Source organism: Electrophorus electricus, chromosome 6 (genome assembly GCF_013358815.1).
Source record: "Electrophorus electricus isolate fEleEle1 chromosome 6, fEleEle1.pri, whole genome shotgun sequence".
NCBI lineage: Eukaryota > Metazoa > Chordata > Actinopteri > Gymnotiformes > Gymnotidae > Electrophorus > Electrophorus electricus.
In genome coordinates, this window is record NC_049540.1 from 18,033,573 (window position 1) to 18,046,056 (window position 12,484).

Below are 12,484 nucleotides of genomic sequence, written 5' to 3' on the forward strand. Positions count from 1 at the left end.
TAAATTTAACTTTTTGCCTGATTTTCCATAGCCTAGTAGAGACTTTTACCTGCTGATCACACTATTTTTAGTGAAGACAGAATGAAAGGCAAGTAGGCCACGTGGAAAACATTTACAAAATTGGCTCCTCCTATGAAAGATTTAAGAAGGATAAGGGACATGATGATATAATGGCTGCAACCTGTTTCATAATTTTGAGCAGTGAATGGCAGTGAGTGCCAGGTATTGGGTTCACCTATCTAGTAGCATGTTAGGCCTTCAATACAGCATGAATTGATGGACTGACCTAAGATTTCCTGGATACACTATGCAGAAATTTTGTACCATGCAGAAAAATGACTGGGTTGCACAGTTTCTGTAGACTGAAGAGCTGCACCATGTTGTAGAGATCAGCTCCACCTCAGTTCAAATCTTTGATATCCAGGAGGTGTACAAGTAGTGTGAAGTAATGAAAACTCACCGCAATTTTCCTGGGACCTTTTGGTGACAATGCATGCCTTTTGAATCGTTGACTCATCATGCATGAAATGTTTATTTTAATGTGGATAAACAGTGAGTATATGAAAGAATGAACTTGATCAGCAACTTCAGATATACCAATCATATGTTCCTTTGTTGATACTGCAGACCATAATGTCTGGCAGTTAACATTACTAACACAGTCATATTTCAACCACCAACCAGTGATCAGTGACCAAGACACCAAACAGGATGTCCCCTTTGATTCATGTGGCTGGCACTAAATTCTGATCTTTTAATAAACATGTCAGGAAAAGAACTTGGATTTATTCAACCATATCACATTCTGCAGTCATGTGACACATGACTTATTGGAGTGTAAAACAGGCGCAGTGCTGAGCTGGCTAAATGAAGCAACAAAACTAAAGGGACAAAGTACTCTTTCTTTATTCATACACACTGAAGACTGTGGGCCTGCTCATGGGAAATTAGTGTGATGAAAATGTCCTGTGTATGTACTAGAATGTCCTGAAAAGCTGTCTCAGGTCCAGAAATTGATGGCTGTTCTGTGGAGGGGGTGAATGGTGGAGTGCGAGGCTGGTTCTAAAATGAAGAAGGAAAAAGTAATGTAAGCTTTTCCGTATCTTTAATATGCATGTGATCCATATCTTGAGTTCTCTCTCTTCCTGAAGAGTCTGGAAGTTTATCGAATTTTTATTTTCCAACCTTTAACATGAAGGAGTCATAAAATATTAGTGTATCAAATTTACAGGTTTTTCAAGAAGCTTTTCCTTGAGAAAATGGGTAAAAAGCTTGTATTTTTTAAAAAGAGGTGACTCATCATGCTCTATAAAAGCTTTTCTTTGCTTGTGTATTTCACCTTGAAGCTCATATTTTGTTTTGCAGGTTCTCCATAACATTGGTTTACATATCTGTGGATTTTCTTCACCTCACATTTTAATCAGTTATAGCACATTTCTTATGTCTTGATATACTTTTTTTCTCCAAGGCAGAACAATGTAGTTTTGCGCTATAGTAAAAACGTCTTCACAGTAATACATGATAAAAGCCAAGCAGGCAGTCAGATGTCTCAGACAGATCTGTAATGGTCTTTCAAGTTATTAATAGACTTGGAAGACTGCTCAAGGGAATTAAATGTATTGTTAGTGTTCCGAAATTTTCAAGGCTTCCAAAAGTCCTGCAATGTTGTTTTCAGCTGAGTTTGGGCAGTTTTGAGGTGAATTAATAGCAGATCCATGTAAATAACACAACAAAAGCTAAAGAACAGCCAACACAATTCTGTTTATAATGGGGCTTAATAAGGATACAGGGAATTCTTTATGTGTTGCAGAAATGAATATCACAGATGGTCTACAGGTCTAGTGAGGTATCATGCAGGAAGCCTGAAATGTCTCCGCATGACCACCAAAAACATTGTAAAGTCTATATATTTCCAGCCAACGTGAGTGATGGTCTACAACATGTCTGCCTTATGTGTGGTATAAGGCAGGTCTACATGTTTGCCTTTTGTGTGGTAAGGCAGGTCTACAACACGTCTACCTTATGCATGGTAAGGCAGGTCTACGACATGTCTGCCTTTTGTAACACTCACTGTGTTATTTGGAGGCATAAAACCACCAGTGTTTGGGGTATTCTGTGATGGCATATCACAAGGGCTAATCCTGCTGAGACCAGGTTAATTCTCTGCAAACCTGTGAGAGCTAATTCTGCGCTTAGATTCTACCATGTGTGCTGTATTTCTGTATGGAAAGTATAAGATGTTTACACACTGCATAACAGTCACTACTAATGTGACCTCCTTAAGTGAAAATTTCACACAGAATTTAGGACAATGTGTCTGACTACCCCACCATCATAACATGACAAGCCTCCATTTTGAGATGTTCAGCAGGGGACTATTGGAATTCTATTCTGTTGCAGTCAATTCCCTAGTGTCCTCTTCAACCCCCGCCCCACTCTGCCTTCTCCCTCTCTGGAATGAAGTGAGTAGAAAAGAAATGCATCTGATAAAAATATTAAGATCTGAGCATAATTTTATTCATACCATATGACCACTGCTGCACATCCCTTTGAATCTATTATCATATGTTATTCATGTGAATGGGGCAAATGTGTTTTTATCTCATTAGGTAATTTACTATCCCCATTAATTAATGTACTATAAGAGTACCTGTGAAATTGAATTTTTCTGAAGGAATATGAGGAATAGTGTATCATTTTCTAAAACATTGACAGTGGCTGGCCAAAATCACTTGAAGAAACCATAAAAGTCAATGAAGGAGAAGAGAGTTATATGTGAGCCTGATAAGATTAAACTTGGTTGATTATGAGGGCACGAAGATGTTTTTGCAGATATGAAACAATTATTAGATTTTCTGGTCATTCTATTAGACTTTAATTAGAAAACTAACTGGTCTATCAGTCTTGTGACACTTTCCAGCGTTTCTTAGGGGGAAGACAGGAAGTCACCTATAGAGCAGCCTATAGAGGGCGCAGCAGCCACATCACCCTCTATACTGTTCCCAGTGTCAATTACTTCCTGGTGGGCTTCTGCTACAGGAGCAGTAGCCGGATCATCCTAAACACCAGCCGGAGAGGGGCAGGGGAGCCATTGCAGCTTGGTCTGATCACTTCCCACATGGGCCGTGAATTCAAATTCATGGACCTAACTTCTTTTTATCGCCCTGTTCTTATACTTGGATCTCTGAGGTTGTTCACCTGGCAAGACTTGGGGGATCTGAGCTGTCAGCGGTGCACCAATCAATCTCTCTGCTTCTCACGCAGACAGAGCTGCCTCCTCAGGTATCTCCTACAATGCCTGCAGCAGTGGGGACAGGACAGTCCAGACCTAGACAGTGCCATGTTGCCATGAGCAGGCTGATACAAGGCTAGGTCCTTGGTCCAGCCTCATCTGTTCTACTGGAATACCTGTCCAGGTTTCTCAAAATTGAAGAGAAGCCTTTTACAGAGTTTGTGAAATCTAGGAAAATCCATCCCATCCTAGAAGGAAGCATAAATGTTTTCAGGCTGTTTTGTTAAATATTTAATTTCACATGAGCACCAAAAAGTTGTATATACATTAACCTCTTACCATTTTCAAAAAGTTGTTTTCAACCTTCCAGAGGAATAAATTGAAAATTATTTAGCAAGCTTTTGATCAGCCTCAGAAGAATATCTCTGAAAGTGTTAGTGTTATGAAGTTCTCTTAGGATAACAGTGCAAAAGAGCATTTCCATGGCAACCCTGAGTCTAGGAACTGTGACAGAAATGTCCACTCCTTTAGATAACATGCATGGATTCTAGAATGCATTGACATGAAATCATTCAACACCAACATGCTCACAGAGCCCTTAGTCTCACTATAAAAAACCTATTTGTACCATGAGGCGGCTTCCCAGGTTATACTTGGTATTGTCTATTGTGAATACACACCATCAGTGCATTATGATAGCAAATTAGGTGTACAAATGTAATTATTTTATTCATAGAATTCTGTTCTAGATAAATTCATACAGTTGATGAAGCACTCTCATTTGTGCCCCTGATGACTAGTCAATCGCACCTGTAAGTAGTATCTTCAATAGGCATTGGTCCTGTTTCTGTGACTGGGTTAACCCTCTTGCTATGACAACAGGACTGGTTTCATATTGAAATAAACTCAAGCCCTCCCCCTCCTCAAAGGGCACCCATACTGGTTTACAGGGCTCATCTAAAAAGAGACCACAGAAAAAAAGGAACTCGGCTGTGCCAGGTATCTTGACCAAAACCATTTTGAATGTATTTACTGTTTCTCCTGGAGATAAGGCCCCAAGTACGGGAACTATCTTAGAAAACCAAAATATTCCCTGCTCCAAGAAAAACATTGACCAGGCTTCAATCTCTGTTTCAACTGGCCATCAGCCTGACATGGAAAATACCAATGCAAAACTAGTCTACTCCTTACCCAACAGAGGTGGGCATGTAGCCTAACACAGGAGCAAAGCCCTCTTGCAATGTAATTCAAAAGGCATGGAGGAATTGCTTTAGTGAATATAGAAAGAGCTTGATATTGACCTACCTACCTGAAACCACCAACAGGCTTCAGTAGATATTGATACTGCTTCCATGGGAATTATGAGGGTTAGTAGCAGCCAAGTTCTGCTAATCAAATGGCCTTGGTTAATTGATTATAAGCAAGCATGACAACCTCTATATAAGCAGAGGATTTGGCAGATTGCTGGTATGTTATCACAATGCCAAAGATTTCAGCAATTATCTTAGAGAAGATCATCTATCAGGGAATGGCTCTAAAGCCATTTCCAAACAATATGAAGTCCATTATTTTACAGTGAGAAAGAATATTCACAAGTGGAAAACATTCCAGAGAATTGCCAATCTTTGGACAGATGTGACCAAAGGGGAATTGTTTTACCATAATTCACAGCACAGCGTTTGGTGAAAACCAAGCACATCATATCAGTGCAAACACCTCATAACAGCTGCCAAGCACAGTGGTTGAGGGGTGATGATTTGGGCTTTTGCAGCCACAGGTCTTGGGCACTTTGCAGTCACTTTGCAGTCAACCATGAACCCCTCCGTAACATATTCTAGAGTCAAATGCGAGAGCATCTATCCAACAGCTAAAGCTTTGCTGAAATTGGATGATGCAACAGGACAATCATCCCAAGCAAATCTACAACAAAATGGCTAAAAAAGAAAGGAATTAAGAAGTTGCAGTGGTCCAAACCTCAATGCAATCAAAATATTGTGGCAGGACCATAAGAGAGCTGTGCATAAATGAATGCCTATAAACCCCAATGAACTGAAGCAACATTGTAAATAAGAGTGGGCCAAAATCCCTCCAGTTATGAGAGGCTGGTAAATTCATACAGAAAGTGATTACTTCAAGTTATTGCTGCTAAAAGTGGTTTTACAAGCTGTTGATTCATAGGGTGTACTTAATTTTTCATACCTGGCTTTTTGGCTCCTTGATCAGAATCCTGGGAGTTCGAGGGACCTACGTGAATTTCATTGCAGTTTAACAAGAAGGAAATTATTGCTTTTGCAAGCTTGCTTGAAGTAATTTGGTGAATTTATTGCAGTGATAATGTTGATCAGATGTTAGTTTTGATTTCACCGTTACTTGGATGAATGAAATTCAGGTGTTTGCTCTTATCTATCCATGTGGTGCTGAGTGAAGAAAGAACCTGAAAGAGAGAGAGAGAGAGAGAGAGAGTGCCTCTCTTTTAGGTTTAACCTTGTTGCAGGAACAACCAGGGAGAGAAAGATTACCGAGCTCCTTCTTTTAGGTTTAACCTTGTTGGAGGAACAACCAGAGAGAGAACAAAGTTCTGTTGAGTTACGTATGCTTTTAGACATGCCCTCTTCCTTCCGTTTGATGCAAGCTTGCTCTATGCATTGCTGATAGTGCTGCCACCGGTGGGATTGGCAAGGAAGAGAGAGGAAGAGAAGTCAGCTGACTTCTCAGGACTTACCTCAGGTAATTGGCTATTTGGATGCAGCTGCTTTCCTTCCTTCCTTAATGATTCCCATTTGCCTGTGGGATTCCAAGATACGTATAGCTGCCTTTAACATCTGTTATGTTACCTTCTGGTCATATTATCCTCTCTGTTCTAGCTATCTTCCCTCTTCTTGTAATTCTGTAGCCAGTGTCCATAGTCACTCCTTGTAACCATCCAACCACACTTATCCAGTCCAAATCACATTCCGATGTTGTTGCTGTATATCTTGGTGAGATGGATTACTGCATCTATCATGTTCACTTCTGGCATACAGCTTGATGCCATCCATGTAAAGGAGGTGTCTGATTGTTGCTCTGGCCCATAGTTGGTATCCATATTATGGTAATAATTTGGCTGAGGGGTCCTGGTGATATACAGCTTTAAGCATCCCAGGAACCATGTGTGGTGCATTGAATTATAGGCTTTCTTGTAGTCAATCCAGGTGGTGCATGGGTTGGTCTATCTGGTCTTACAGTCTCAAGTGACTTTTAGGTTTTTTTGGTTTTGTTTTTTTTTCCATTGATAAGGAGACACCATTGAACTTTGTTTTAATTTAGTGCTTAAACAAAGTCATTTACTTGCTTTGCTGCTAAATCTGTAAGTGTATGTTGGGAAATTGATAGTCCTTCAACTTTCTACAGCTGCTTTTTTATGTTCCCTATGTTCACTAGCAGAGAGTCATAACAGATCCCCAGGCACCTTACTGTGAAAACATTCACATACCAAATCCTTTATACCTTTCAAAGTTTTCTCATAAGTAGTCTATCCTTTGTAGGTTTCACTGAATTTAGATATGAATTATGTAACACCACTCGGTAGCACCACTAAGAAGTTAAAGTGACTGGATAGCTTTGTTTTAATGAGAATACATCCAATTTATTTTTAGTACGATAATTGTAACTTCACTGTTGTGCGTGGGGTTGTATGTGGTAGTAGAAATCTCAGTGTCCAAGGCAAATTTCTCAATGGAACTATAGTGTAATGTGATTTAATGTAATCTAATTTCCATGCTGCAATATAACTTTTACACATTAAACCACTGAACACACCTATTTCTATATTTGGTTATAGGTAAATGGAGTCAGGGTAAGTAAATATAGTAATAAAAACCATACACAATACATCCTTGCAAATGAATAATGAACAGTCAATTTGTGGCCACACTGGCTTTGCTAATGACCTTTGTGACTTATTCACACCACCAACATTGAGGATTTAATTTATTTACCCCTTTCAAGAGCAGGTGCTGTGGGACTGATGTGTGGTCTTAGCCTGGTTCAAGAACCTTGGGAAACATAACTCTCTGTCTGCTCTTTTTCCTTTGAAAAAATATTACCCCATATTTCTAATGACCTATGTGACTAGCCCTACATCAACAATGACCAGGACATAATTGAGTTGTTGGTAACACAGGTAGGTGTCATGGGATTGATTGGTATATGCGCTAATTATAAGGAAGGGGTAGGGCTCTAGAAAGTGGCAGGACATCACACAGAATGAACTGATAAAAATATTTGCATGGTCAGAAAAAAAAATTGAAATTATGAATATTTTTATAATTTTTCATCTTTTCATGAGTTTTTTAAATTTGGTGCAAAAGAGAGATAAAGTACTTGTGCATTGTACAAACATTTCAGCCCCTAATGGTCCCTAGCCTCAGTCCAATGGTTAGACAGTTTAGATTCACTTAATCAAAACAAATACAACACAGGTCACTAGGTAATATTTAACAGTAAAGCTAAAAAGTCACATGGTAAAGGGAGGGCCTAAGAATAAAAAAAAAAATCGCACTCTGTTTAAACCATCAGGATACTTCTTTAAGAAAAAAAATAGATTGGATTTTAATCAGAATAATATTATCCATAGACCTATGATCAGCAGACGAAGTCAGTCTCACAAAAGGTTAGGTCAGATATTGAGTGGCATGTTTGCCAAAGTTGGACTCGCCTTATTTGTTCAAAGTTAGAGACTATAGTCCATATGTTGCCGTGAAGAGTTTTCTGTCAATGAAAAGCATTGATCAGATTTTTTTGTTTTTTTAAAAAAAATCCAAATCCACTTATAACTGTGAGTGCAATTCAAAGGTAAGGTCCTTGCTCAGGGGCCCAACAGTGGTAACTAGGCAATGGTAAGGCACATGACCTTCTGATTACTAGGCCAGCATCTTGGCAGCTAAGCTACCCCTGCCTGCTGATGGCTGGATACGTTTGAGTGACACAGGACACACATGTCAACACTGACACTAAAAAAACCCCAAAAAACTTTAGTCCTATTTTGAATCTATTTGTTTGAGCACAAGATTCATATGGAACAATAAAGAAGCAGCATAAATGTGAGCCACACAGGGCCTGAATTAGCTTGGGACTTCATTATCTCCCTTCATTAGTTAAAGATAGTATATGATAAACATTCATTATCTTGTGCATAAACTCCAGGGGGATTATTATTATTATTTGACAAGGTAAGGCACCTTGAAAACATCTAATTTTAGAGCTCATTAATGGAAGTGCTACAGTTGTTCCACCTCTGTGGATTAGTGACTCATTAGGAGTTGATTATAACTCATATTATCAGTGAATGGCAGCAGATAAGGGTTTTCTTGAGAGTACACAAAGGTTAATAAATATTGTTTGGTGTTTGCTGTCTAGATTGTTTCTAACATTGCCACTGTCTTGGGTATTCAAATATCTCACAACTGTAAACACTGTATAACCAGTCAAACAGTATTACACTGTATAACCAGGCCATTTGATGGATTCATAGCACCTTTCACTCATCCCTGCAGTATTGTCAGAACCCTGGCAATTTAAATTATCAGAATACAAAGTTCTATTTTTTTTAAGCCAACTTCTAACTTGATGCCTTTGCATACTGTTCAAGTGTAAATAAGAAGTTGACCCAAAATGCACATAAGTTTGTGTCTGCCCTGATAGTTCTCAAAAAGGCCTCATGACCAAAATACTGATGTATTACATTACACTATGTACAGTAAAGCATAACATTGAGGGTTAAAAATTGGTCAGTGGCAAGCATTATGGCCTAGTACTTCCCAGTGCACAATTTAAAAATACCACCATAAAACCTAATTGAGGTTTAAGGAGGTCTAGCTGCATGGTGTAACCTACAAACTGATGTATTTATTTTATAGTTTCTAGGCTTATATGTTTCATCTACTTGAAGGATCTCAAATAAGTCAGTGGGCTCAGGCATTATTGTATCAGAGGGACATAGTTGGTCTTTAGTGCACTTTTATTACCACATGCAGTGCTGCCTGTCAGAGCTAGGGAGGAGCTTAATAAGAACAACAACATCACTCTTCTGTTGGTCTACGTTTGATCAGGTGTACAGTAACATATTCAATACAGAGGAAGGTAAATGTTCATTGCCAGAATTAAACCAGGAATAAATATAAACTTCTGCATGGGCTTGGTCACTTCTAAAATGATTATTGCAGTATGGGTTATTCTTGAAATGTAACTTTTAGTGTCAGGTATTTTGTTGCAATTCATTAAACAGCTGACTTACAATGCAAATGTATGTTAATGATTGGTTGATTGAGGAAAAAAAGAAAAACTGTCTTCAACCACTAATGACATATAAGTAAGAACCTTGTAGAGACTACACAGCTTTAATACAGAAGTGCTGATGGAAGCCATAATTTCTTGAAGGTCTTAGAACTTGCTATTAAAATCATGCCCATGCAAAAAGAAATTTTATTAATGTGACAGAAATGCAGAAATAAATGAATAAATAATGTATATAAATGTTCATTTTTTGCATTTATTTTTAGATTTAATTATAATATACTGAACACTCACTCTCATTTAAGTTGATTTTAACTACAATTCTTTTGACAGAAAGTGTGTAAGGGTTGGTGCCAGGCTGAGGGCCCCTCTGGCCACCAGAGGGAGGCCTCGAGTCAGGCACGCCACTAATAAGACTTAACACCCAACAGTTGGGCTAGACCTTATATAAGCCCAGTGACCCAGTCATTCACTGCTGAGCCAAGCGCCTATCCGGTAGCTTAAGGTATTGAGGTCTGCGAGCCCTCGTGCTACTCCTCCCTTCTTTCCCCCCCGCCCCTTCGTGTCTGTCTCTCTCCCAAGGCTTCACTTAGCCATTCAAGGTCCTCCCCGTTTTCTGGTTTTGTTTGGGAAGTTTTAGTTTGGTTTTCCCCAGTGCATTGAGGTTGCCATTTCTTCCCGTTGCGTCCTTTGTTCTCTTTTTCCATGCTTGGCGTGGTGTTTTTTTTGTTTGTTTGTTTTTCTTTCCCTTTCCCGGTTGCTCAACCAGTAGGCTATTGGTGTCATCACCTAGCTGACCTGGGTTCAAGCTCACCTTACAAAGTGCAGAGGTACAGAGTAGTGTGTTAAGACTTAATTGTATTGATAAGCATTTACATTTATTTATTTTAAGTTAAATTGTGGAATCTCCAAAGAAAACAATGATTTCAAACTCATGCAAATGTTTTCATATATAGAGGTTTAAGTTAATATTTAAGTTAATACACAGTTAATTCTTTATGATCCAGTATAACTAAATACGTGCTGGTGAAACTTTCCACAAGAGGGCAGAAGCACAAAACATATTGCACAACCATGAAGAGAAAAGACAATCTGATAATTTGTTAATTGTTTGTTTGCTAAGCTCCTAGACATTCAAGTCTGTGGAAAAAAAAGTGTTGTCCAATGTCATGTTTTACAATGTTTTTGAATATTCAAATGTGTTTTATTTAATGGTTACCCTGAGAGACGTAATATCTTCTTCTGCATTTCTCTTTGATATAAAATCGATACATAGTCATACACTACCTCTCTGAGCTGAAGTAATTCTTTTAGCGTAAAAAACATTCCATTGTATTTTAAGAAAATTATCTCCTTCAAACTGAAAAGGCGAATTTGTAATGTTATATCTATTTGTTGGACAAAAGTGCTTAAACAGGACTGTGGCCTGCTTTTATCTTCCTAATGAGAACATATCCAGTTTATATTCATATACATGAGAGAAAAAAAGACAAAAGGAAAATCATCATATGCCTGTTTTATGCCTGTGTTTATTTTTGTCTGCACACTTATAGAGATTCAGATGGATACTCGGAGAGGCCTTTGTGAAAGTAAGCCTTGTCTGCTGTCTCATCATTCTAATTGTTTTCAGGAAAATTATCTATTCAGCGGGTCCTTCACCTGTGACCTGTAACAACTGCAATCATGTTCATAATTATTATAGGTCAGAGGTATTCAAATCACATTCCTCTGGGTCTAGAATCCTATAGATCTTCCAACCTACCTTTACATGGGAGTCAGGTGCGGCCACAATGTGATGATGATCAAGAACAAGGCCTATGCAGATTGGCAGAATAATCACTCAAAGAAAGACGAGCTTAAACCTCAACACCTACAATTCAAAGTACAGGTGGGACTGCAGATAAATGCAGGACGAGCGATGGAAGAGAAGGGTGAGCATATAGAATGTTATGAAGACATACATGCCACCAAAGAACCATAAAGTTCTGGCCATTCTGAATCAGAATGCTCCCTGTTACTGTCAGGTCGAGCCTGATCAGAGACCAGGAAGGACTTGAGAAAACTCTGGGCTGAACACTCTTCCAGCCAAATAAGAAAACACTTTGTAACATGTATTCCAAGAAAAAACTTTGTACAATTGAAAAAAGCAGATTTAACACATTTGCAAAGTACACATTGCAAGTAATTGCAACTCTGATCTTTCACTTCTGCGCACTACAAAACAGTGTTTCCATGCATTGTGATAGACATTGTGAGGGAAAATGCTTAATGCTTGCTTAAAAGAGGAAGTAAGGAATATGTGACCTTTGCCCTTGTCTTGACCAGGCTGCAAGAAAGGTGAATAGAGAAGTGATGGAGTATGACAGTTATCGCTTAACTGTTGCTGGGCAGAGGTACAGCAGCAGGGAGTAACAACTTGCTTTTAGCAGGAAAGAACGTTCAAGGACAGTTGAGAGGCCTGGCACCTGGAGTCACGAGATCACGAGAACAACAGCGAATGGTGGGGGTATATGAACTCATGTGAGAGAGAAGTTTGAGGCTTCTCTCTCTTGATGCATAAGGGACAGAACCAATAAAGCTTGCTCATCTGCACGTCTGGCTCGAGTCCTATTGATTTTTCCTCCACAACATACACACTGTTTCAGTGGAAACCGTACTGTTTTATCAGAAATGTAATGCATGAAAAGAAATCACTTTGTCACATGTATATCAAGTGAAAAATGTTTATGCAAGTGAACACAAGCTGTTTTGACATGTTTGTAATGTGCACATTGCAAGTAATTGTAACTCTGTTCTTTCACTTCTGCCCACTATAAAACATCATTTCCAAGCATTGTATTAGACTTATACAATGTTTCAGTGGAAAACGTGCTGTTCTTAACCAAAATGTAATGCATGATAAGAAACAATTTGTCGCATGTATATCAAGTGAAAAAAGTTTAAGGAAGTGTAAACAAGGTGGTTTAAAACGTTTGCATG

The 12,484-nt window shown here is 38.7% G+C and overlaps 1 long non-coding RNA gene across 2 annotated transcripts; it reads left to right on the forward strand.

Annotated features, from left to right (window-relative positions):
* The first annotated feature begins 947 nt into the window (after positions 1-947).
* Positions 948-3,347, forward strand: LOC118241584. 2 transcript variants are annotated; one of them, XR_004776216.1, is made up of 4 exons: positions 948-1,087; positions 1,811-2,029; positions 2,401-2,462; positions 3,040-3,347. It is a non-coding gene; the product is annotated as an uncharacterized LOC118241584 (long non-coding RNA). The 2 variants fall into 2 exon arrangements; XR_004776215.1 differs by lacking the exon at positions 3,040-3,347 and having other exon boundaries at positions 2,401-2,857.
* Positions 3,348-12,484: the final 9,137 nt, after the last annotated feature.